The sequence below is a fragment of the Tenrec ecaudatus genome, chromosome 7, assembly GCF_050624435.1.
Source record: "Tenrec ecaudatus isolate mTenEca1 chromosome 7, mTenEca1.hap1, whole genome shotgun sequence".
Lineage (NCBI taxonomy): Eukaryota > Metazoa > Chordata > Mammalia > Afrosoricida > Tenrecidae > Tenrec > Tenrec ecaudatus.
This window is the reverse complement of record NC_134536.1, coordinates 88,036,664-88,062,192: the sequence shown is the minus strand read 5'-3', so window position 1 is coordinate 88,062,192 and position 25,529 is coordinate 88,036,664. Positions and strand designations below refer to the sequence as shown.

The window sequence follows — 25,529 nt, the reverse complement described above, 5'->3', positions numbered from 1 at the left end:
ATGTTCTTGAATCTGATCATCTGGACTTGAATCCCTGCTTCTAGTGGTATTTTAGGTTAAGCATTGGCTTGCTAACCGAAATTTAGTGGTGGTTCAAACTTACTGACTGTTCCTTTGGAGACAGATGAGTCTGAATAGAAATCAATTTGATGACAGTGTTTTTCACCCCCAATCTTTGTGCCTAAGCAAAGTGCTGTTTTGCTTATCTATCAAATAAGGCTAATAATATCATTAATTAAATCTTAGAGTGATGACTTAGCAAATTAAAACTTGCATGTTGAACATATAATACATACAGCTTTTATTAGTAAGTGAAATAGTTAGTTTATTGTACCAGCCTGGCTGACAAACACAAGTGGGATTAATTGAAGGGAGGAGAGATAAATGGCTCGGTGAGCCTCGCCTTTCTTGTCTCTCGCTCTTTGATCATCAGACCAGTGTGCGGCTGCCTTGCTTGTTCTGTGCCTCAATTTGCAGGCTACACTACCTGTGGGACGCCTAGTCTGTAGACTGTGTCTCTGTAAGTTGAGGTCCCTTTAAGACCACACAATTGGAATGTACATCTCTGGAGCTGGGGACTGATGGTTAGTGACCTGGCTAACAGTTGGTGACCTGCCTTGCTGTTTGCTTCCTATGCTTATATAGCCTAGCTCTCTCTACAGAGGACTAACTGGCGGCCCTCAAGACTTGAAGGACTGCCAGTGTCTCACAACTCTCTCACGGGAGTGAATTGCACTGAGCCATTTGTACTGCTTTATAATTTAACTGTTCATTTCTTATATTATATATCTACCTATCTGTATATAATTTAGCAGTTCATTTCTTGTGTTATATATGTATGAATCTTTATAAATATATATAAAATTACTAGCAATCTGGTTTTGTCTCTCTAGAGAACCCTTTCTAACACAGTAAGTTAGCTAACAGTGGAAGATAGGACTAATTGGAGAAGCAAGCTTTGTGCCATCACAGATTGAACAACAGACACAGTTAACTCTCTGCCCTGTGGATAGCTGTTGGATTTGTAATCGAGGTGTGTGGTGGTTACATCATCTGTTGTCAATTTGAGACTTGTGAAGGGGTGTCAGTCAGGTCACAGCTTGATGACCTCATTTGGAGGTGCTGTGAGACATGCTTACTGAGAAGCCACATGGAGCTACCCTGATGCAGCCAGAGCCCTGGGAGCTAATGCCACTGGATTCACAAGATTTCCTACCCACTGGCTTGCGATTTCCTGCATTCGGTGTTACTGCACGTGTTTCACGAGTCTGAAGATGACTTTGTAGGTTGGTATCAGACATATGGGCTAAGACTTAAGGACTTGATCTGGACTGGGCTGGGATGTTTTCTCAATATTCAATTGCTCTGGTATATAAAGTTCTTTCCTATACACATGAATGTCTATGAATTTGTTTCCATAGTCTACCCAGACTAACACAAGGTGAAATGAGCTGAGGGAAATCCAGGCAGTCCTGAGTAAGCAAATGTTCCTCCACGTTCAATGCTGAAACTTTGAAATGTCCAGGAGTCCAAAAATAGAACCCCGTGAAACTGCCTGCTCTGAGAGTCCTTTGATTACAGGAAAGGAAAAGGAAATGCCATTAAATCTCAGAACCCGTACAGTAAAGAGTTTGATTTTCCTTCCACAGAGAGAGTGCCAAAGGTCATTTTGCTTAAGAAACTGCAGCTTTGTTGTAGTATTTGTCTTGTACTGTACTGTCCGAATGGCAGCCTCTACCTACATAAGAAATGCTAGTGGCATAATTAGTTAAGCTTTGGACTGACAACTACAAGGTCAGCAGTTTGAACCCACAAGTTTCTCCGTGGGATAAAGAGGAGGTTAATTGCTCCTGTAAAGATCACTGCCTCAGAAACCCTACATAAAAGGCTGCTATGATGTGATGGTTTGGTCTTTATTTAGCCACATATGGCATTATTTATTTTTTGTTTCTTTAACCACATATGGATACCGCATTCAGCTGGGATGTCTGGAGAAACAAATTCATATATGTTTAAGGAAAAGCTTAATGTTAAGAAGTAATTATGCATCAATAAAATATCCCAGCTCAGTCCAGCTCAAGTCCATACATCCAACACTAGTCCATCAGTTCCTCTTCAGACTCATGCAGCCATATGCAAGAATGCAGAATGCAAGATCACAGGCTGGTGGGTATAAAGTCTTGTGGATCCCATGATGGTGGATGCATCTCCCGGGCTCTGGCAGGTCTAAGAGTGGCCCACCAGCAAAAAGGTGAAGTCAGAGAGAGGGTGGGGGTGGGTGGGTGGTGGTGCGGTCCCTGGAGCCTCCTTATGAGGGAACCATGCCCATAAGGAGTCACCATCAAGCTGTGACCTGATTGACAGGCTAGACTCTACCCTTAAACTTTTATATATCAAGTTGACATGAAATTATGTAATTACCACAGAGCACCCTTTGTCAACTTGACACCTGTACACAGCTCTTTAGCCATACATATTTTTTGAAATAAGGATAATCGTAAAATCCTATTTGTGCCTAACAGAATAAAACTAAAATAAGTAGAACATGTGCCAGCTTCATTTAAACATAATATTCTATAAGTAAACAAACAAAAAGATTCTATGCCCAACAATTGCGGTTATGTGAACACCTACACCATAATCCTATGAACATATTCCCCTACTTATGAAAGTTTAAAGCCAGCCACTTCATGCCTTTATTCTCCCCCTTATTCTCCCATTTTGCTTATCAACTTTACTGTCTATTTATATCAACCTAATGTTCTGAGAAAACCATGTTCTTTAATATGGAGAATCTTCATTCTGCTTGGAAACATGTGAGTCCAAATCTATAAGCAAAGTCAAATAAGGACAGACTGCCCATAAAGTCAGCAGAAATAGGCATCAATTCACAGGCTCAAAAATCTTATCTTCACATGGTTGGGTTCTGGTCAACTCAATGTGGGCCACTGGCTGCCTTGCCTTTCAACTGTGGGTCCCTTCGCAAATTTGCAAGAACCCTATCCCCCTTCTCCTAGTTTATGCTATAGGCTCAGGCTTCACATAGTTCTTTAAACTTCAGACCAGCAAACCCACTCTTATGGTCTCCATTGCTCCCTGTGAACCAGGTTTATGGGTGTCAGTGGCCAGACTCCACCTGTCTCTAGATTGCTGCATTTCTCCCACTTCCACTCAATAAGTGGATCCAGGTGGTCACTTCTTGAGCATTTCAGGCTACCTTTAACTTTCAGTCCTATGGTGGAGAGCTCCTTCATGGCTCCAGATTTTTCCAGCTTCAGATGTAAACTATTTCAAAATTCAAAAAGACCAAATGGCTTCTTTTTTCTTCTTCAGTCTGCCAACAGCTCTTTCAGCAAGTCTCTTCAAATGCAAATGTACTGACCACCCAAGGCTCTGAGTGGGGCTCCACTTTCAGAGTCTTCTTTGCAGGAATTTTCTTCTAACCCGTTAACATATCCAATTTAATGACTGAAGGCAGAGGGATTACAAACTCTCTATTCATACTTCCCAATAATCATTTCTTAAATCAATAGCAATAGATAGAAAATATCGGTATAATCCTAGTACAGCCAGATCCTAAACATATTCTTAAAACAGTCAAATTCAATCCTTTCCTACCTAAACTATCCCACTCATATGCAATATAGCCTGAGGTCTCCGACTGCATCGAGCCAGGGTCAGACTTAGGTCAGCCATTGGCCTCATAAGCAGCATGGTCTCAGAGAAGTTCAAGGTGGTGATTTTTTCCCCCTGAGCTCAAAATTTATATTTATTACATTTTTTTCACCATTTCAGACAGGCATAACCAAAGACAATTTTAAATAATCAAAACCTTTGCTTCTCACATCCTTTTCAGAAAACAATTGAGTAAACAGTGTGTCCCTAACTGCCTCTGGCTAGCCAAGAAATAAAAAAATATCATAAAGTAGAGGTCAGACCAGCATCCACTCTGATTTATTTCACTAGTACTCCACCCCCAAGGTACCATAATGTGTTAAGCCAGGCTGACTAGAGAAACAAATTCAGTGACACTCATACATGTATAAGAAAGAGCTTTTATCAAGAAGTAATTATGTATCAATAAGGTATCCCAGCTCCGTCCAGCTAAAGTCCACATATCCAGTGCTCATCGATAAAGCATTCTTCAGACACACAGTCAAGGCAATGATGTAAAATGCAGGAAGATCACAGGTCGGTGGGTGTAAAGTCATGTAGATCCCATGATGGTAGACACCTCTCCAGGGCTCTGGCAGGACTTAGCGTGGCCTTCCAGCAAAAAGGTGAAGTCAGAGATGGAGAGGAGGGGAAGTTCCTCAGGACCCTTCTTATGAGAGGGCCATGTCCACAATGAGTGACCTGATTGACAGGCTAGACTCCAACCATATTTTACATATTAGGTTGACCTGAAATTATGTAACTACCACAGAAACTACGAATGTAGCTGGTCCACATTAATATGTGTTGCAAATGTAAGGTACATATTCGATGGAAAGCAGCATAAAATTAATAATGAATAATTTTCATATTGATGACACATTTAAAATGATAATATTTTGGAAATACTGGGTTAGGAAAAGCTATTATTACAATTTATTTCCGTGGTTCTATATACTTTTATCAAAGGTAGCAACTAGAAAGTTGAAACGGACACCAGTAACTCACATTTGTAGCGTGCATAATGCTCCCGTTGGATAGCATTGGTTTAGCATTTTTAGTTTGGAGAGTCAGTTCAGCAGTCAGTACCAGTAGTCTCAATTGATGACATATTTGAGTTACTATGGATTGAATTATGATCATTTATTATTTTGGTTTTTGTTGGTTGTTTATTGTTGTACTTCCATTTTTAAATTTAAAATATCTTAACATTTTTGTACTTTTAATTGTTAGTAATATATACTACATTCAGTAATGTGTTTGTTATGTTGATAGGTACCATCCAGTCCATTCTGACCCATAGCAACCTTCTGCACAACAGAACAAAACACTGTCCAATCCTGCACCAACCTCACAATTGTCCTTATACTCGAGTGCATTGTTCCAGCCACTGTGTCAATCCATCTCCTTGAGGGCCTCCTGTTTTTTGCTGCCCCTCTACTTTGCCAATCATGATGTCCTTCTCCAGGGATTGATCTACCCCAACAATTCCAAAGTATCTACCCTATATACTGGTGAAAAATGTGCTGAAAAGCTGGGGTTCTGCTTATACACAGGTCTGTGATATCCCAGTGAGTTGTAACACCTCACTGCCTCCTCCCCCCCGCCGAGATAACTGGATAAGCGCCCTTTATCTCAGGGGTGATTGCTGTTTCTCCTCTGCTCATTCAAAGCCCGGCTGACACTGCAGGGCTTTGAGTGTTTGTTTACTCACATCTAACCAATCAGAGCCGTCCTATGACGTGGACGGCTCCAATTCGCAGAAGCACCTGTAGTGATTCACTTATGTTGCCAGCTAAACTGGTAAGGATGTGTCTGCGACTGCGCTCTGTCTCTCCTCTCTGGTCTTTGTGTTAATTAATATCCTGCATCGCCTGCCTGCATGGACTCCCCCCCCCGTCCCCCCCCACCGCCACCCATCCTCCCAGCTAACACGTCGCGGGGGAGTGGGGCATTACCATGAAAGTTCTTTTTCAAAGTCTTGTTTTTTTATCCTATTAGAAATGGATACTCTTGAACCAAAACAAAAACACCGGTCATATGAGGCTGGTTTCAAAATGAAGGTTGTGTCAAGAGCAGAAGAGAGAAATAACAGTATTGCAAGGGAATTCTGTGTTGACGGAAAGCAAGTGAGGGAGTGGCAGAAAATTAAGGCTGGTTTGGAACAAATTCCAAAAGCTAAAACAGCTCGTCGTGGTTTAGTGTCGTTTTATGGGGCTCTAGAGAGTGAATTACATAAATGAGTTATGGAGTGTCATCAAAATGGTTACTGCATAACATGCCTGGGAATCCACATACGTGCTCTACAAATGGCTAAGGATGACAAATATAAAGCACCAGGCAATGAAAAATTTGCTGCATCAGCAGGATGGTGTACACACTTCATGAATAGGTTTGGCCTACTGGTATGTTTGAGACAAAGAACAAAGATTTCCCAGAAATTGCCACAAGACCTTGAAGGAAAAAATTACCATATGTCATTCCAGTCATTTATTATAAAACAAAGAAGGATTTATAATTATGACTTGTCAGATATTGGGAATGTGGATGAAACTGCCATGACTTTTGATTTTCCAAGCAACAGAACTGTGGCAAGTTCAGGCGAAAAAAACATTTTTCTCCAAACCACAGGAAATAAAAAAGAACACTTTACAGTTGTTCTATCATGTTTGCTTAATGGAACTAAGCTGCATCCTGTCATTATTTTTAAAAGAAAGACCTTGCCTAAAAAGATCAATTTCCCACCAAGAATTACTGTGTGTGCACATGTTAAAGCCTGGATGGATGAAGACGGAACAAAAAAATGGCTGGAAGAAATTTGGAACCGACGAGCGGGAGCAGCCTTAAAAAAAAAGTCATCGTTACTTGTCTGGGATATGTTCAGAACCCACCTATCAGTTGACATAAAAAAATTGGCAAAATCTAGTAAAGTTACTTTAGCCGTTATTCCAGGTGTGCTTACCTCTGTACTGCAGCCTCTGGATGTATCTTTGAATAAGCCTTTTTAAAGACTGTGTGCAAAGGATGTGGCATGAATGGATGTCATCTGGTCAAGCCTGACTAACAAAAGGAGGAAATCTCATGAAGCCTGACATAGAGTTAATAGCAAAGTGGGTTTGAGATGCATGAGAAGACATTCCAGAAGCCATGGTGTGATGTGCCTTCCAGAAATGTAGTATTAGTAATGCTGTGGATGGCAGTGAAGACTGCGCTTTGTATGAAAATGACAGCAGTGATGGTGATGATGGCGATCTCAGTGAGGACAGCGTCTATGATGACCTCACACCAGCTGAAGCTCTGCATGGGGATAAGGATGATGATGAGGAACCCAGTTTAGAAGAATTTTAACTCTTTACATTTTAGCTTGGTTGCTGATTGAGCTCAGGGAATAGTACTCTTAAGGTATCATTGTTGGTACCTTATTGTTTTGTTTAACCTATTTTCCACTTACTGTGCTGGTTTACTTAAGTTAAATGACTTGTCCTTTTATTATGTTTTTATTTAAAATAAATATTTAAATACATTACCCCCCTGTTGTCTCAAATTTTAGTAATTTTATTTTCATTTGTTTTGATTATTGAAACTCACCAATAGCTTCTGCATTTTCCACCCTAGGCTTATACTCTAGTCAATCGGTTTTTCTGGTTTCCCAGGTAATAATTAGGTACCTCAGCTTATACTCGGGTGGGCTTATGTTCGAGTATATACGGTAAGTGCATTTGAATCACCAACATTTCAGGTGGTAGCCAAGTGTAAACCACTTGCTCCATCCAACGTCTTTATCCAATGCTGTTGAATTTATTCTGACTGATATAATCCTTTAGGACTGAACAGAACCACCCCAAAGGACAGTATAGGACAGAATGAAACTACCCTATAGGACAGAATAGAATTGCCCTATAGAAGTACAACTGCCTCCATAGAGTTTCTTGTACAGCCATTATTGATTTCCTTTTCCAAATTATTTTACCACCATTAACATAAACTGAATGCCTCATAAGCAAATATTCTCCCCCCTTCACCTATGGAAACCATAGGTCAAGTGTATTTCCTTTCTTTTTTATTTTACTACTAAAATTTCTTGAGATAATATATACATAGCATACACATCCACAGTTAAATAGCTTTAAATAATATTTGTATATACATCATAGTAACTAATTCTAATGCTCCCTCTCTGCCACCCACATTCATTGTTTGTTCCCCAATTCCGCAGCCACAGACACATCCTTACCAGTTCAGCTGCCGGTGTAAGTGAATCACTCTGGGTGCTTCTACAAATTGGAGCCGTGCACCTCATAGGACGGCTCTGATTGGTTAGATGTGAGTAAACAACCGTTCAAAGCCCTGCAGTGTCAGTGGGGTTTTGAATGAACAGCGGAGAAATGGCAATCACCCACGAGATAACAGGTGCTTGTTCCGTTATCTCTGGTGGCCCCAGGGAGATGTTACACCTCGCTGGGGTACCACTGACCTGTGTATAAGCCGAACCACAGTTTTGCAGCACATTTTTTGTGCTGAAAAACTCAGCTTATACAAGAGCATATACAGTATCTAAAAGTCATGCTAATGTGCTCTGTTGAGATCACTACCAAGGGAGTGCTATGAGTAGTTCTCTCGGCAACACACGGTGTGTTCGAGGAGATGGCGTCCAGTGGATAGGGCAAGCAGCAGTTACTTACCATATCTTTTTAGCCTTACTCTGTGCAATAGAATAGAGTGTGGAAGTTCAAGTCTAGAACGCCCGAGGAGTTTCCTAAAACATGGTGTGGTTAATAATCGTGATAGTCACATTTGGTGTGGGGTGTCTTTGTCATGTTAGAGTACAGGACACATTCTTAGTTGATATCTTTTGAGGTAAAAAGGAGCAGGCTAGGAAGCAGCCATTAAAGAAGATTGACGCCAACCCACGTGGTGCTCTCCAAGGAGCCAGGGAGAAGCCAGAGCTGGTGGCCTGAGTTCAGACTTCTAGCTTCCTAGAATGTGAGAGTAAAATTCTGTTGTTAAAGTCACCCACTTGTGAGTTTCTATTCCATGAAAATTAGACACCTATGACAGTACTTGAACTGAAAGAGTCCCTGGAGGAGGAGTGAAATGTGGAAGCAGCTTTGGAATTGGGTAGTGGGTGGAGGCTGGCAGAGGTGCAAGGTGTGCAAGAGAGGAACACGTGTGGCTCCGTGGTCACGTGTTGTGTTGCTAACCACAATGTCAGCAACTGGAAAACACCAGCTTCCCCAGGGGAGCAAGATGAGGCTTTGTGCTCCTGTGAAGAGTTACAGGAATCCCAGAAATGCACTGTGGCAGGTCTCTGCCTGAAAGGAGTCAGGATCAACTCGGCGATAGCACATACAGACTAGATTGCTCCAAAAAGATTGTTGGTAGAATTATGAACTTCCAAGGCAATTTTTGTGAGGGCACAGAAGGAAGCTAGGAGAGTCATAGAGAAAGTGTCTATTCTGGTAGAAAATATATATGGTGTTATCAATAGGATATTGCTAGAAATGTGTAAATTGAATATATTTCTGGTGACATTTCTGTTGTTTGTTGCTAGGCACTGTCATGCCAATTCTGATACATGGCAACTGGTTGTACCATTGCATTAAACACTGCCTATTTCTTCACTACACTCCTAACCACTGTTTGATTGAGCCCAGGGCTGTAACCCTTGTGTCATCCATCTCATCAAGGGTCTTCCTTTCATTGACACTCTATGAGACAAAAAATGTCCTGATAAAGTATCCATGTCTGTGAGGGGAAGTCTCGCAAATCTTCCTCCTAAGGAACATTCTGGCTTTACTTTTTCCAAAACAGATTTGTTCTTTTGGAATTCAATGGTTTATTCAATATTCTGTGTCATAGATGCCTTAATTTTTCTGTGGTTTCTCTTATCTAGTAGTATCCGGGCTTCACCTAGATATGAGGTGAGTTGGGCCAGGTGCATGTTAGTGACAGCTTTGCTTCTTACCCCTTAAAAATAGAAGTCTCCTGCAGCACAATTGCCCCATGTAATATGTCATTTGGTTTTCTTTCTGACTGTTGCTTCCATGGACATTGATTTTGAATCCTAATAAAGTGAAACCTTTGACAATTCCAGTATTTTCTCCATTTATCATGTTGCTTATTAACTTAACTCCGAGGAGATAGATTTTTTTCTTTATGTTGAGGTGTAATCCATACTGAAAGTTAGGGTATTTTATCTTCATCAGTAAGTGCTTCACGTCCTCTTACCTTTCAGCACACAAGGATATCGTCGGCATACAGCAGTCTGTCTCCTACATGGATGCTATGCTCTACTTCCTAGTGTCCAGCTTCTTGAATTGTTCGGCATGTAGATTGAAGAAGTATGGTGAAAGGAGATAGCCCTGGTGCACATTTTTCTTGACTTTCACCACACAGGAGTCTCTTACACTTTTCCAAGGACTGCCTCTTTGTCTATGTGTAGGTGTTCCACATAAGCACAGTGAGTGTTCTAGAATCCCATTCTTCCAAATGTTATACAGTATTTGTTATGATCTACATAGTTGGTTGCTCTTACATAGTCATTGAAACACAGGTAAACACCTTCCTTGTATTTTTCGCTTTCAGCCCGAAGCTATCTGACCCCAGCAGTGATAACCCCCATTCTGTGTTCTATTCTGAATCCAGCTCAGATTTCTGGTGGTTCCCTTTGTTCTGTTGCAACCATCTTTTGATTACCTTAAAATTTTTTTTAACTTTTTGTGATACTAATGATATTGTTTATAACTTCCACAATTTGTCAAATCACTTGTGTATTACTATGTCTAAAAATTTATATATAATATTACAATGCACAATCTTATTTCATAAAAAGGAGCAAAGAGCAAGAATTTTCTAGTGTCTGATTTTCTGAAGAGGTTTAGTTATTTTTCATTTAGTTGTTTTGGAAGAAGAAGATTAGGACCAATATTTAATTGAAGGGATGTCTGGTGATTATTCTAAGTGGTTCTTGTTGAAAGCAGGCAGCTTTATGTACTCTCAATAATGTTACCAAAAAAAAGGCTATACTTAATTTGCTCCCTAATGAGATTATGATTTCTTAAAAAGCCATTATCTAGATGACACTATTTTCCCTCTGGCAATGGTCAATACTGTTTTTCTTCTTTGAACCATGATTGATAAAATGAACATTTGAAAAATAGGGAATTGAATCAAACATTAAATTGTAATGAACCATGCTAATTAACAGAATCTTGAACAGAATCCAAATATTAATGTGGTCATTCACTGCTGTTGAGTCAATTCAGTTTCTTCCTCCAAAATAAGTGAGCTGGCTTTCATCAGAACCAAGTATATACATTTTTTCTAAATTGCTGAACTGGGAATGTGAAATGTCAGCATGCCCCCTAAAAAATTTGGGCCAAACTATTTTGTTTTGGTTTGAATTCATGATGAAAAGAGAATATGTCTCAATATGTTTGCTTCCATCTTTATGTTTGTTTTATTTTTTAGTTGGCAACAAACATGGCAGCAATCTCTTTTTATTTTCCAGAAGCTTTGGTAGCCATAATTCGTCATGCCATAACTGCTTCTCAGAGTTCTAAGTAATATTATAAAAAATAATTAGCAAATGACTCACCACTAGATACATAGAAGCACAAGAATGAATAGAGATTCATCACACTGGAGAACCAAGTGAAAGTGTCCTTAATAATAATTGACCCATTTTCAAATATTTTTCTTTTTTTAAAGAAAAAAATATGCATTCACCTTGGCTTGTTGGTGTTCCCATTACAGTATCAAGGCCTATATTTTTAAAATAGACCTCAAAAATACATATAATTTGCATATAGGTATCAGGCTGCGACTTCATTGACAGGTTTGGCTCTATCACTAGTGAGGAGTGTCTAGTTGGCATAATCCCTAACTACCACAACATATATGTGAATCATATAGCACTAGTGTAAAGGATGGTCACTATAACTATAACATATATTTTCGGTTGTTTTTAGAAAAGAATCATAATAAAGCAAGAGCTTTTTCATTGAAACTGTTAGAACTGGTTGCTGTTTACGTGTTGTTTTAGAGGAGCCTGGAGCCATCTTCCTGAGTCAAAGATCCCTGGACTCTCTCTTGGGGGATTTGTATGAGCACTTCGGGGGTCAGGCTATCGCTAAATCTTCCTGTGGCTTCACTCTTATCCTAGCTGTCCAGAATTCTATTACTTGGAATGTGTGTTGTGTATTCCTCTCATGTGACACTGGTCGGGTTGTTGTGGGCCCATGATGGCATTGCTTCTCTGGCCTATCTCTAAGTAGGCTTCACAGTTCTTGGAGCACCTCGGCTGTCCTGTGGTGTTTTTCTCTGCAGCTGTAGTGCTGAGGGGGGCATGTGGGTATACCCTCCTTGGTATAGAGCTCTGTAGCTGGCAGGGGAATTATCACAGACAGAGATTGGAGGTTGGGTGGATGTTCCCGCAGTAGCGTGGAGTCCCACAAGTGGTGGTCAGGTGTTTCCCCCAGTCACTTGTAGGGTCTCAGGATTTAGGCTGGGGATGCCCCCACTTTTTTAGGGGAGAACCCCCTGCTGCTTGGTGTGTGGGAGAGGACCAGTGTGAATTCCCCAGCTGCTTGCCAAACCAATAAATGCGGGTAGAACTCCCCCAGTTGGGCCTTCAGAGTTGCCCTATGCAGAGCGGAGTGGCCTGGAGGCGGCTAGTGTCTTGTGACAGGAAAGAGAGTGAAAGGAGAAGAAAAAGAGAAAGAGGAAGACACAGACTGGGGCAATAATGCCAAGCAAACTGACACCCACTCACCCACGCACAACTAAAATGGACAGAGTAAACAAAGGTGAAAACAGTAAAAAAAAAAAAAAAAGGGAATGAAGGAAAAGAAAAGGACTAAAAAGGAGAACTAAATCTGTTGAGGCGGTGGTAGGAAATAGAGAAGAGCTTGAAGGGGAGGAGAAACGAAGAAAACTCGTCACAAGAGCACAATGAAAGAAAAAAGAGAAAAGGAAGGAGAAGGAGAGAGAATTTTAAAAATAGTTAAAGAGATAGCTGCCCCTGTGCTGTGCTGTGTGTAGCACTGACTCGTCCTGTGTGCAGCACTGTCTGAGGGGTCAGGCTGCCCACTGGGAGGACAGGGTTGCCCTAGGCTGAGTGTAAGGGTCTGGGAACCAGCAGTGGCATGTGAAAGTTATGAGAGGGAGCAGAGAGAATCATACAAGCAGAGAGAGAGGCGAAGAGAACAAAGACAGAAAGAGGAAAGAAAGAAAAAGAGAATAAAGGGAAAGAAGGAAATAAACCCAACTGAGTTCACTACGATTGGCTGTGATGGTAAAGAGGGAGGAGAGAGAGAAGGAGGAAATAAAGAATAAAGAGATAGCTGATCCCTGATTGCTTGACTGTGGGGCCCGAGGGGTTTAGACCCTGCCCCACAATGGCAGGTTGGTGTGCCCTTTAATGCCGGAACTCAGTGGTGCTGGGCAGAATTGCCCTAGTTGACGAGATTGCCTTAGAGGTCTGACAGGGGTTTCTTCAGCAGCGCAGCGCAGTGTAGGTGTTTGTCCCAGCTGCCTTGTGTGGTGTAGAGCACTCCCACGGAGGGCAGGCTGGAGTTCCTCCTGCTATTTGGGTTCATTTGCCTTAAGTGGAGAGTAGTGACCTGGAATCCAGTAGTGGCATATGATAGGACAGAGTGGGAGAGAAGAGGAAAAAGAGGGAAAAAAGAAGGGAAAAAGAAGAAAGAGAGAAAATAAAACCCCAACACAAACCTGAGCTCGTTGAGACTGAGTACTCAGTGCAGTGGGGAAGTTAGAAGGGCTAGTGAATAAAGAGAGAAAAAATAGAGTAGTAGGTAAGGAGATAACTGAGATTGATCACCTGTCCGTGAGGCTGGAGGAGTTTCAACTCTTACTCAAGGTAACGTAGTGGTGCACCCATTTGATGTAAGATTCCACAGATGCTGTGTGGGATTACTTCAAAAGCAAGATTGCGCCCGTGGCCAGGGGTCACTTGGGTGCTGGAGTTTGCTGGTGTACTTGCCTTGTGCGGTATATAGCACTGCAGCAGGGGCTTGGAGGGGGGCACTGGGGTGTTCCCACAGCCCTGTCTAAAGACTGGAATGTACATATATAAATATATTTATTTAAGTGTAGAGAAACAGATCTATGTGCATATATTTAAAGGTTTAGTACTAAGGTGGCAGATGGACATTGGGCCTCCACTCAAGCACTTACTCAATGCAAGAACACTTTGTTCTATTAAATTGGCATTCCAGGATGCACACCTTCCCTACATGATTGCTGAAGAAAAATGTGTGTAGAAGCAAATGTGGTGAAGAAAGCTGATGGTGCCCGGCTATCAAAAGATATAGCATCTGCAGTCTTAAAGCCTTGAGGATAAACAAGTGACTGTCTAGCTGAGAAGCATCAAAGCACGCATGGAAGAAGCACACCAGCCTCTCTGACCACAAGGTGCAGAAGGGACCAGTTATCAGACATCAAAGAACTAAAAATCATATCAATGGGTGCCCACCTCCCTGATATGATCAATGAAGACAAACATGTGCATAAGCAAATGTGGTGAAAAAGCTGATGGTGCCCAGCTATCAAAACATATAGGGTCTGGGGTCTTAAAGGTTCGAAGATAAACAAGTGGCTATCTAGTTCAGAAGCCACATGGAAGAAACACCAGCCTGTTATGTCATTGAAAATGTGGGTGAGTGCAGAGTGGAGACTTAAAGCCCAATGGTAGTCAACTGGACACCCCTTACTGAAAGGTTGTGGAGAGGAGATGAACCAGGCAGGGTGCAGGGTAGCAACGATGAAACATAACTTTCCTCTTGTTCTTAAATACTTCCTCCCCGCACCCCCCTACAACTATCATAATCCCAATTCTACCTCACAAATCTGGCTAGACCAGAGGATGTACATAGGCACAGATAGCAACTGGAAACACAGGGAATCCAGGAAAGATGACTCCTCCAGAACTAGTGGTGAGAGTGGCAATGCCTGGAGGGTGGAGAGAATGTGGGGTAGAAAGGGGGAACTGATTACAGGAATCTATGTATAGCCTCCTCCCTGGGGGAGGGAGCGACAGCAGAGAATGAGGTGGGGGGAGATGTCAGACAGTGTAATCTATGACAAAATAATATTAATTTATGAATGATGAAAGATTCATGAGGTAGGGGGCAGTGGGGAGGGAGGGGGAAAATGAGCTGCAGATATTAAGGGCTCAAGTAGAAGGCAAATGTTTTGAGAATGATGCTGGCAACAAAAGTACATATGTTCTTAACACAATGGATGTATGTATGGATTGTGATAAGAATTGTACGAGCCCCCAATAAAATAATAAAAAAAATAAAGCAAGTGCAAAATTTGTTCAGTTCTCAAAGGAAGAATCAAGAGAATGAAGAAAATATAAATTTCAAGGGCTTATCAGGAGGGAAAATCTAAATACTTCTGGGCCCCGACGAGAAAGAATTAAGATGGAAAGTCTTACTAAAAAAAACATCAGTAAGACTTTTCTTAAACTCAGTAACACAGGGGTGAGCAAACTATAACGATGGGCCAAATTTGACCCACCATCTGCTTTTGTGAATAAGTTACTATGGGAACACTGCCAAAACCATTCATCTGGGTTTTGTCTATGGATATTTTAACACTATCATCATAAAGTCGAGTAGCTGCAGCAAAGGTAATCTGGCTCATAAACCCTAAAATATTTACTAAATGTCCTACAGAAAAAGCTTGCCTGCTTTGGGGATGGTGGATGGAGGATCATACTTCATACCACCTTATAGGTCACTAAACTTTGAAAATTAAAATATGATATATGTACACTGGCTTTGAAATTTTTGCTTTTTGCTTAATTTTTTATGTATTGAAAAAGCTTATATTTAGCATCAGTCACTTGGACTCAGTTTAGATGAGTCTGATTTTGTTGGCATCCTAAAGCATCATAGTCGAGCCAATAGAGCATATGCCTTTTTCTAGCCACCAGGCCTGATTAAGGGGTTGACCTTGGCTACATCAATATCATAGAGCTTTTTCACAGCCTGTTTGATCTGGTGCTTGTTAGCCTTGACATCCACTATGAACACAGTGTGAGGTTATCTTTGATCTTCATGGTGGACTCCATGGTCAAGGGGAACTTGATGACAGCCTAGTGGTTCAACTGATTTCTCCTGGGAGCGCTCTACCAAGGGTATTTGGGCTGCCTTCTTAGCCTCAGGGTTTAGGGCTGTGGGAAGGTGGGCGAGGTGCAGATATTATTATTATTTTTTTTAGTTATGGATGCCTTGCAGCACGGCCTTCTTGGCCTTTAACACCTTTGCTTTGGCTTCCGCTCTGGAGGGGCGGGGCTTCCTTCTCTATCTTCCCTGCCATCTTTGTAAAGAGCTGAAATGTTTTTCCACAGTCCTTTGTCCCACGCTTTTAGTCTAAGAGCACAGACTCTGCTTTGCCCTTAAATGATCCTCACCAGAGGATCTGTGTCTGGTAGCTGTTCATTGAACTACCTGCACTTTCTTCTGAGAGTGGACATTTTTATAAAAATGCTAAGCAATATAACCTTCAAATTCCACTGCTGTGGAGTTAATCCTGACCCATAGAAACCTGTATTACAAAAAACCAGAACACGGCCCGTTTGGTTTGCAAGCCTATAAATCTGTGCAGGAACAGAAACCTCATCTTTCTCCCATTGAGCAGCTGGTAGGTTTGAACTACTGACGTGTTGGTATCCCATTACACCATCAGGGCCCCCTACAAATATCTTCACAAGAGCAGAGAGCAGCATCTTCCTCCTGCAGCGTGGTTGCTGGGTATGAGCTGTTGTTGACCTTTCGGTTAGCAGCCCAAACACCACAGGACCACAAAGATTCCAGTCCTTAGTAAATCAACTTTTATTAATTGCTAGTTCTGGAAAATTATCCCATTCAAGTCAAATACCTAAAATATCTGCGTTTTACAACTCAGAAAAGGTAATATATCTACTCCAAATTCTCTAATAAAACCAAAGACTACTGGGTTATATTATCAATGGACGTTTGCCAAGAAACGTTGTATTGTGAAAGGGGAGAGCCCCAGATTGGAAATCCTAGGAATGGGATTTCAGGCTTTTCCTAATTGGCAGTGTGTCTGGACAAGTCATACCTTTTCTGTACTTCTCTTTCCTCACTGATATAACGGAGAACTACGTGCCAGTGTTTCAAGGGTCCTTTCACCTCTGTGTTAAGTAGAATCACTTTGATGTGACATCTCATTTGCTTATTGCTTCTAAGCTCCCTTTCCTTGGTTAAAAGTGAAATTCTCTTAGAATTTTGCTTTAAGTGTACGTTGTGAACTTATTTCTTCCTTTAAAAATGCTACTGCCATACTTGGTTGATGAAGGTAGCTGACTTCCACCTGTTTTCTTACGTCTCTTAGCATCTAAATAGAAATCTTGAGAATCTAGCCGATTTTAGTTTTTCTTTATCTTTGTTTTCAGTTCCAATTAGAAAACTTTTCAGGGTTCTATCCTCTTCAGCTTGCTAAACATTATTGTGAAAGACATATTTGGGTTTATTCAGTTCAGTGGTGTGGTAAATTCATACCCACAGTTGTCAAGTCAATTATGACTTCTGGTGACCCAACAGGACTGAGGAGAATTGCTCCTGCGGGTTTCTGAAACAGTACATCTTTATGGGAGCAGGAAATCTCATTTTTTCCCCAATGAGTGGCTGATGGGATTGAACTGCTGACTGGTGGCTAGAAGACTTACATGCACCCTCTACACCAGGACTTCTAATGGTGTGGTAGTGTTCCGTTCTTGTATGCCAAATTACCTTGCGTGGTAGTTACATAATCTCACGTCAACTTGAGAATATTAAGAGTGAAGGGGTGGAGTCTAGCCTGTCAGGTCACAGCATGATGCCTCCTTGTGGATGTGGCCTTCTCATTAGATACTGGAAATTTCCTCTCCTCTTCCCTGAGACACACTCTCTCTCTGCTTCACATTCCAGCTGACAAGCCACATGGAGCCACGCTGATGCCAGCCAGAGCCCTGGAAATGCTTCTACCACCATTGGATCCATAAGACTTTTCACCCACCAGCCTGGGATCTTCCTGCATTCAGCCTCATTGCATGTGCAGCATAAGTCTGAAGAATAAGTTATAGACTTGTAATGGACAAATGGGCTAATATCAGATTTATGGACTTAACCTGCACTGAGCTGGCATGTTTTCTTAATGTACAATAGCTCTTTTATATAAAACTCTTTCTTACACTCATATGACTTCCTCTGGATTTGTTTCTGTAGTAGACCCAGACTAACACACCTTAGAAAAAGTGATTTGGTTTGGTTGGTGATTGCTATTCTTGGAAATAGCAGCCTTTTCAATTGATTGACACCCTACTATGTTGTTGTTGTTTTTTTTTCATCCCTAAGTCTCAGCCCGACTGAGTACCTTCAATGAATGTGGAGTAACTGGAGTGCTTTGATTTTTCACCTTGTTATTAACAACAATCTAATTAAATTTACAAATGTTAATATGCTCAACTGCTGACCAAAATGTTGAATGTTTGAAGAAAGGCCTGGCGATCCACTACTAAAAAGAGGCATTGAACAACCTGGTTTTACTCTGACACATATGGAGGCATCATGCATCACATTTGAATCCACAGCAACTGGACTGGTTTATATTTAAATTACCACGTCCTGGCTGCTTCAAACAACAGAAATTTATTTTCTTCAGGTTCTGGAGGGTAGAAATGAGTTCATATAATTTGCATTTTCATGCTCTGTCCAAGGACTCTCATTCATTCCGAGTTTATTTTACTCCAGCTTCTTCTGGAATCTATTTATCCTCGGTTTGTAGTAGTCTAGCACTGATCTCTTCACATGACCATCTTCTGTTGTATCTCTGCATTTCTTTTACAATTTTTTTTAAAAATAAGGAGACTATACTACTACATTTTGGGGTTAAGTTTCAGTAATCGTGGTTATAATATCTGAGTACTCAAGGCTGTTGTTTATGGTTGTCTTGTTTATCAGAAAAGTCTGAACCTATATTATAAACCTTGTAGCTCAAATTTTTCTAAGGCAATAAAAAGGATACTATTGGACCATAATACTGTAATATAACCTCATATTAACTGAGCAATTATATCAGTGTCTTAGTTTCCTAGAACCGCTATAACAAATACCACAAACAGGGTGGCTCATAAGAACAAACATGTATTGTATTAGAGTTATGAGGATTAGAAATCCAGATCAGAGTGACCCAAATAGAAATCCAATCCAATTTGACGATGGTGATTTTTCCTGAGAGCTCTGGGAGAGAAACAGTTCCATGCCTCTCTCCTGCTCTCAGGGACTCCTGATGAACTCTGGTGTTCTTGGCTTGCAGCTGCATTTGCTCTGCCATCACACGCACACTATCCCTCTGACTCTGGTTTGTTCTCTTCTTTCCTAGGAAATCACTTGAATGTGATGAGGTCTCACTTTGCTTTATCTTAAAAACCTTATTTCCAAACAAAATCATGTTAAAAAGTACTAAGTTTAGGACTTCAACATATCTTTTAGGGATATTCAAGCCAATATATAACATCATGGATATTAAAAAAAATAAACTCACTGCCATCGAGTCAATATTGAATCATAGTGAAACTATCGTGGGTTTCTGAGACTGTAACTGTTTACAGGAGTAGAAAGCCCAGTCTTTCTCCTGCAGGACTGCTGGTGGTTTTCTACTGTGGACCATGCAGATCACAGCCCAGTGAATAACTACTAAATCACCAGGGTTCCTCACACGGATAGATGATATTTGTGAATTTATTAACCATCTCACCAGTAGGTAAGCTCCATTAGTGAAGAAATTCATCTGACTTGTTGATGGCCGTCTCTCTGGGGTGCCTCATACGGCTTCTCCAGCTAGAGTGCACTAGATAAATGCATGTATTTGTTGAATGATTGAATTATCACCTCTTAAAATGTGTGAGCTTTTCAACATTTTGTGATAGTTGTTTAGGTTCAGCTAACACTTTCATGTGTGCCAATTTATAATCTAGGGTTTATAATTCAAGCTAATAAAAATTAGCTTATAAGAACTTGTTAAACACATTTTTCAGTTCTTTTTAGAGAGTCTGTATTAGATTATACAATATATGCATACAAATAAGGATATACACACAGAAATATAGGCTCTCATCTACAACTGAGAGAATGCTCTATTAAAAGGAATTTTAAAAATCGGGGTTTGTTTTTCTCACCCAACAGGAAGTTAAGAAATATCTCATTGTCCATAACTAGGGAAATCTAGAAGAATAAATATACACACAGAAGAATAAAATAATCTGAATACTTATGTGCCCTCTTGAATTCTTATTGCTCTGCTAAGGCTTATATGAGGGGACAGCACCCCCCAACTTGGAATTGTGCTGTGTGGAGTAGAGCTTTCATAGCTCACGTTTTTCCCACTAGGCGAGCATCCAGCAACTGGCTTTGAGTTAGTGGATCCAGTGGCCTAGTCTGGGAAGGTTCTCCTTGGTCACAATGGAATTTTTTGTAAAAGCAGTTTCATTTGAACCTTGTATTTTTGTGATGATTAATTTAAGAGAACAGTGCGTGGCTGTGAAATTTTGTTTCATGCTCAGGAAAAATGCCACAGAATCTGTTGTGATGTTGAACACAGCTTACAGGGACAGTGCTATGGGAAAACTCAAGTGTATGAGTGATTTTCTCATTTCAAAAAAAGGGAAATTTTGACTGATGACAAACCTCATTCTGGGCATCTATCAACTTCCCAAAGAGATGAAAATGTCGACTTGTAATGCATTTGGAGTTTGTTCCAGCAGATAAGACTGTTAATCAAGCTTTTTATTTAGGGCTTTTGAAAAGATAGTATAACATTGTGCAACAAAAAAAGCCTGATTTTTGCCACCACAAAAATGCACCTGCTTATTCAGCCATCTCAGTGTGCCAGTTTTTGGCAAAAATTATCATGCCTTTCCTGCCCCACACAGACTCACCTGACCTTACTCTGTACGACTTCTTCTTGTTTCCACACATGAAGAGGGACACGAAAGGACGGCAATATGACGACACAGAAGAGGTGAAGAAAAAAGAGGGAGGTGCTGCCATCCATCCAAACATGAGTTTGAAAAATGTTTCCAAGAATGGAATTGCAGATTTGACAAATGCATTAAGTGTAATGGAGAGTACTTTGAAGGTGATAAAGTTGTTTTGTAAAAAAAAATACATAGCTTTGAAAAATATCCAGTTTTGGGGGGGTTCCACCCTCATATTCTTTGCCCAGTTACAGCTCTGACAAGGTTTGACTCATTCTGAGTCTAAGTGCCGCCAGAAAATTCTTCTGAGAATGGGAGAATTGCAAATTCTTTCTGAATTTCTCAACCGTAGAATAACTGTATTGAACTAAAGTCCTGATTCCCAGAATCCATAACATATATCATTAGCTTTTACATCCAGCATTAACATTACTACAAAATAATCACATTCAACAAGCTGAAAGAGATATTTATTGCCTTATATGCATTGATATTTACTTGCTAAGCATGACATTTGGAAACATTTTGATTAATATTCCTGAAAGTAAACAAGCTTATTATACCAGATCAAGTCCTATGGCCTGCAATTATTTTGGAATGTTGAAAGAAAAGCCATATAATTTTTCAGTATTATCATTGACAAATAGTTTCTCTCAGGATTTTAGAAGGATCTGTTTATATAAAAACTCCCAAGTAATTTATTACTTAGGAAATGACACTAATTGGGCATATTTTAAGAGTAAAAAGGATGCTACTAAGTTATGCATATTTTTAAAACCAAGAAGCATCTTATGAGGTGAGAACATAACTTCATAATGAGACATTTAAGCAATCTGTTGTTGCATCCTGTTAAGTTTGATTCAACTCATAACGACTTCATGGATAACAGGACAAAATGCTGACTAGTCCCCACCATCCTCACAAACCTTACTATGTTTGAACTATTGTTGCAGCTACAAAGTCAGTCCATCTTATTGAGAGCCTTCCTTTTTTTCTTTTAGCTATTTATTTTACCAAGCATGATATCATTTTCCAGAGATAAGTCCCTTTAGAGGAGGTGAAGTGATAATGAATGTTCTTCCAACTCTGATTATTTAATCCTTCTGACCATCCATGATATATTCAGTATTCTTCACCAAAATAATAATTCAAATCATAATTCTTCTTTATTTTTTCTTCCTCATGGAGAGCCACGTGAAATTAGCAGTAGCACTCATTCCATCTTCTCTGAGTCTTGTTTGAATTTCTGGCATTTTCCCTGCTAATATATATGGCAAATAATTTTGAATATTATTTTTAGAAAAATTTACATGCATGTAATATTAATGTTATTGTTTGATATTTTCTGCATTCCATCGGATCACCTATCTTTGGATTGAGTTTGTAAAGGGATCTCTTCCAAGGGGTTGGTCAGGTAGTTGTCATTCAAATTTCTTAGGCTAGACTAGTGATTGCTTCCAGTGTTGCATGCATTTGTGGAAGCATCTTAATTAGCATTCCATCAATTCCTTGAGTCATGTATTTCCTTAGTTCCTTTAATGCAGTTTGAGCTTCTTCCTCCAGTATTAATGATTCTTGATTCTATGCTACCTATGGAATGTTTGAATGTCAACCAATTCTTTTTGATACAGTCATTCTGTATTTTTATTCCTCCGTCTTTTGGTGCTTCCTGCACCAATCAATATTTTCTTCATAGAATCCTTCAATATTTCAACCTGAAGCTTGAGTTTTTTCTTTAGTTTGTTTAGTTTGAAAAATGCTGAGTATGTTCTCCCATTTTGGTGTTCTTATGCCAGTTCTTTGCACAGTTAATTATCATTCTTTTTCTTGTGGAGCTGCCCTTGACATTTTCCATTCAAGTCTTTTATCGTATTATTTCATCAGTTCCCTTTGTTGTTACAAGGTGCCATTGTGTTGGTTCCAATTCACAGTGTCCCTATGTATAATAAACACTGCCAAGTCCTGTGCCCTTTCACCGTTGTTATTTTTGAGACCATCATTGCAGTCACTGTGTCAATCCCTTTGTTGAAGGTCTTCTTCTTCCTTGCTGCCTCTGTGCTTCACCAAACATGATGTCCTTCTCTAGAGATACGTCTCTCCTGGTAATGTGTCCAAAGTAAGTGAGATGAAGTCTTACTCTCCTTGTTTCCAAGGAGTATTCTGGCTGTACTTCAAGATAGATGTATTTGTTCTTTTGCCAGCTCATGATACTTTCAATATTCTTCACCAGCACCACGAGTCAAGTGTATTGGTTCTCTTTTAGTCTTTCTTGTTCAATTTCCACCTCTTGTATGCGTATGAGACAAGCGAAATCACCATGGCTGGGGTCCGATGCACTTTAGCCTTCAGAGTAATAGTTCACGCTAACTTTGTTTAAATCATTTCGGGGGGTCACAATCACAGTTATGTATAGTCCACAGAGCCACTGTAACAGTGCCAAATATAGCCTAAACTAGGGTAGGGTCTTTGGCTGGCACTATACCTAAAATTTAAACCAAACAGGAAGTGACAGCAGCAGAAGAAATATAAAATTTGGGCAATCAGCTGTTACTGTTGTTAGAAGAAATAGAGCTGGGAAAACCTGCCAAATGCTACCCTCTCCTACACAAGTTAGTCTTACAGTTTCCAGCGATCTCCTTTTCTCTCCTTCATGCTCTAAAGGTTTTCATCTGGGTCCAAGAATTTTATTTTTGCACAGAGTAGGTCTGGGAAGACAAAAAATGGTGGTACTTCAAAGTAAGGTCAGTGCACAGAGATAAGCATCCCTAAAGTTTAGTAGAATAATCTCGAAGCCAGTTTCTCCATGACTTACCACTGTGCTGTTTTTAAAAATAGACCAATGGTGAATTTTCCATTGCTATGTATTTTAAGCCCCCCACCTTTTGAAAATAATAAAACTCTTTTTGTAATTTTCCTATAGTTTTTTTTTGTGTGTAATCTTAACATGAACAAGTAAATTATACCTGGTGAGGTAAGGGTGAAGACTCTTGACTTTTGTCTTCTTGGTAACCCCTCACTGGCCTCATGTAGGATTCCCAATACATGTGCTTAAAGTGACACAAATATGGCATTTAAACTTCTGCACAGTTATAGCAATTTTGTAAAATGCACGTGTCTTGTTTGAAATCAGAATTCTCACTGAATTCTTACAGTAATCGTGGTTACATTTATGCTCAGACTATCAATATTGTCTCAATTTCTCTCAGTGAATATACACCCCTTTTCTCAAAACTCAGCTCAAAAATAATCTCTTTGGCTGTCTTTTACTAGTCCTCTCAGACTGACTTAAATGCTTCCCTATCTTCTCTTCAGTAATGCATTTTACAAGGCTGCATGTTTCTTGATGTAGCCACTTCAGTAGGGGACAATGATGAGCCAGTGAGGCCCTAGATCCTGAGAGATCATTCATGCTGTGCAACCGGGTGGATTTTTAGTTCAAATCCAGGAAGAAGTCCCTTTCCTTTTAAATTCCGAATATTTCTTTTGCACTATTCCTCCCTTCACCATAGAATGAGAAACCCTATTTATGGTGTGAGTTGTCAAGCGCTAAGAAGGAGTGCTGTTAGATTCTGTGGAGACAGTTCTGACTGATAGCAACCATATACAGTACAGAATGAAACAATGCCCAATCCTGCACTAGCCTCATAATTGTTGTTATGTTTGATAGATAAAACTGCTCTGTACCTCTTGTCCTTCCATCACTGCCAACTCACAGGGACCCTATAGGTAGTTTCTCAGGCTATAAATATTTACGGAAGCAAATAGACTTATGTTTCTCTTTGGGGGCACCTGCTGGCTTTGAACCACTGACCTTGCAGTTAACAGCCCAATACTTACCCAGCAATGCCACCAGGGTATCTTATGGTAGAACCAGTCATGCTGAAAGGTGGAGAGCTGCAGCATCACACAACCACTCCTGAATTGCTAGGAACAGAAGGCAGCATTATGGGGCAGATAAACCAACCTTCTAAAGAAGTCATTTGATAATATTTTCATATTTAAAGATTATACTTTGGGAAAATGCACTACCAAAGAAAGAATTTTGGATTGCTCAGAAGGCCTCTGAGGCAAGAAGCTGGCATTCCTGGGTAGAGAATATGAGTATAAAAATGGCAAAAAAAAAAAATGGCATGAGCCAGAGCAATGATGTGATCCCCACTTTTGGGTTATCACCTGCTGTTCAGAGAGCTGGAAAAGAAAAGGACTCCTGGACTCAACACGTGTCCTTGGGAAGTCATCATTTAGAAACATGTGTGGTGAATTGTATATACTTAGAACCTTGATCTTTGAGAGAATGATGACTCAGCTTCCGAAGAGCAGAGCAGGCTGCTGATGTTCATGTGACATTTTTATCCTGCGTTTTGTATTTTCTCACCAAATATTAACTGGCTTTCCAACTCCCATTAGATTTCTTCCTCACTTTAGGAGGGAACTTCACATAGGACAAGTACTTGTTGAAAGAGTTTCACTAAATTTTTTTTTAATCTCCATTTAAACCATAATGAGGCTTTGCTCATGTCACAGACACAACTCTGAGAATCTAGTGTTTCTCTCTTTTGGTTAGGAGTGCCTCTTCATTTTCTCTTCACCCATATGACCATATGACCAGCACTAGCAGCTTCCTGTAATTAAAATAGAAAGAAAGAGAGAAAGAGAAGGAAAGAAAGAAAGAACTGGTCATGAGTGTATCTTATTGTAATTTGTCCTCATGAGGGTAATTTGTTTATGTGTGTTTCAATTTTGCAATCCCTGTTCCTATTGCCATAATTTATTGTCCCTGGATTCCTGTTCCATTAGTCAGCATGATCCTGGATAGCTTAAAGACTAAGCTCTATTCATAGCCAACTCTTTAGTACTTAACAGATTT

General features: G+C 40.2%; 1 long non-coding RNA gene across 1 annotated transcript in view; it reads left to right on the top strand.

Moving 5' to 3' along the window:
- LOC142452842 (uncharacterized) overlaps positions 1-17,870 on the top strand; it is a 66,557-nt gene extending 48,687 nt beyond the window's left edge. The window contains exon 3 of the long non-coding RNA XR_012785347.1: positions 17,616-17,870. This is a non-coding gene — a long non-coding RNA (uncharacterized LOC142452842). The remainder of the gene's footprint in view (positions 1-17,615) is intronic.
- Positions 17,871-25,529: the final 7,659 nt, after the last annotated feature.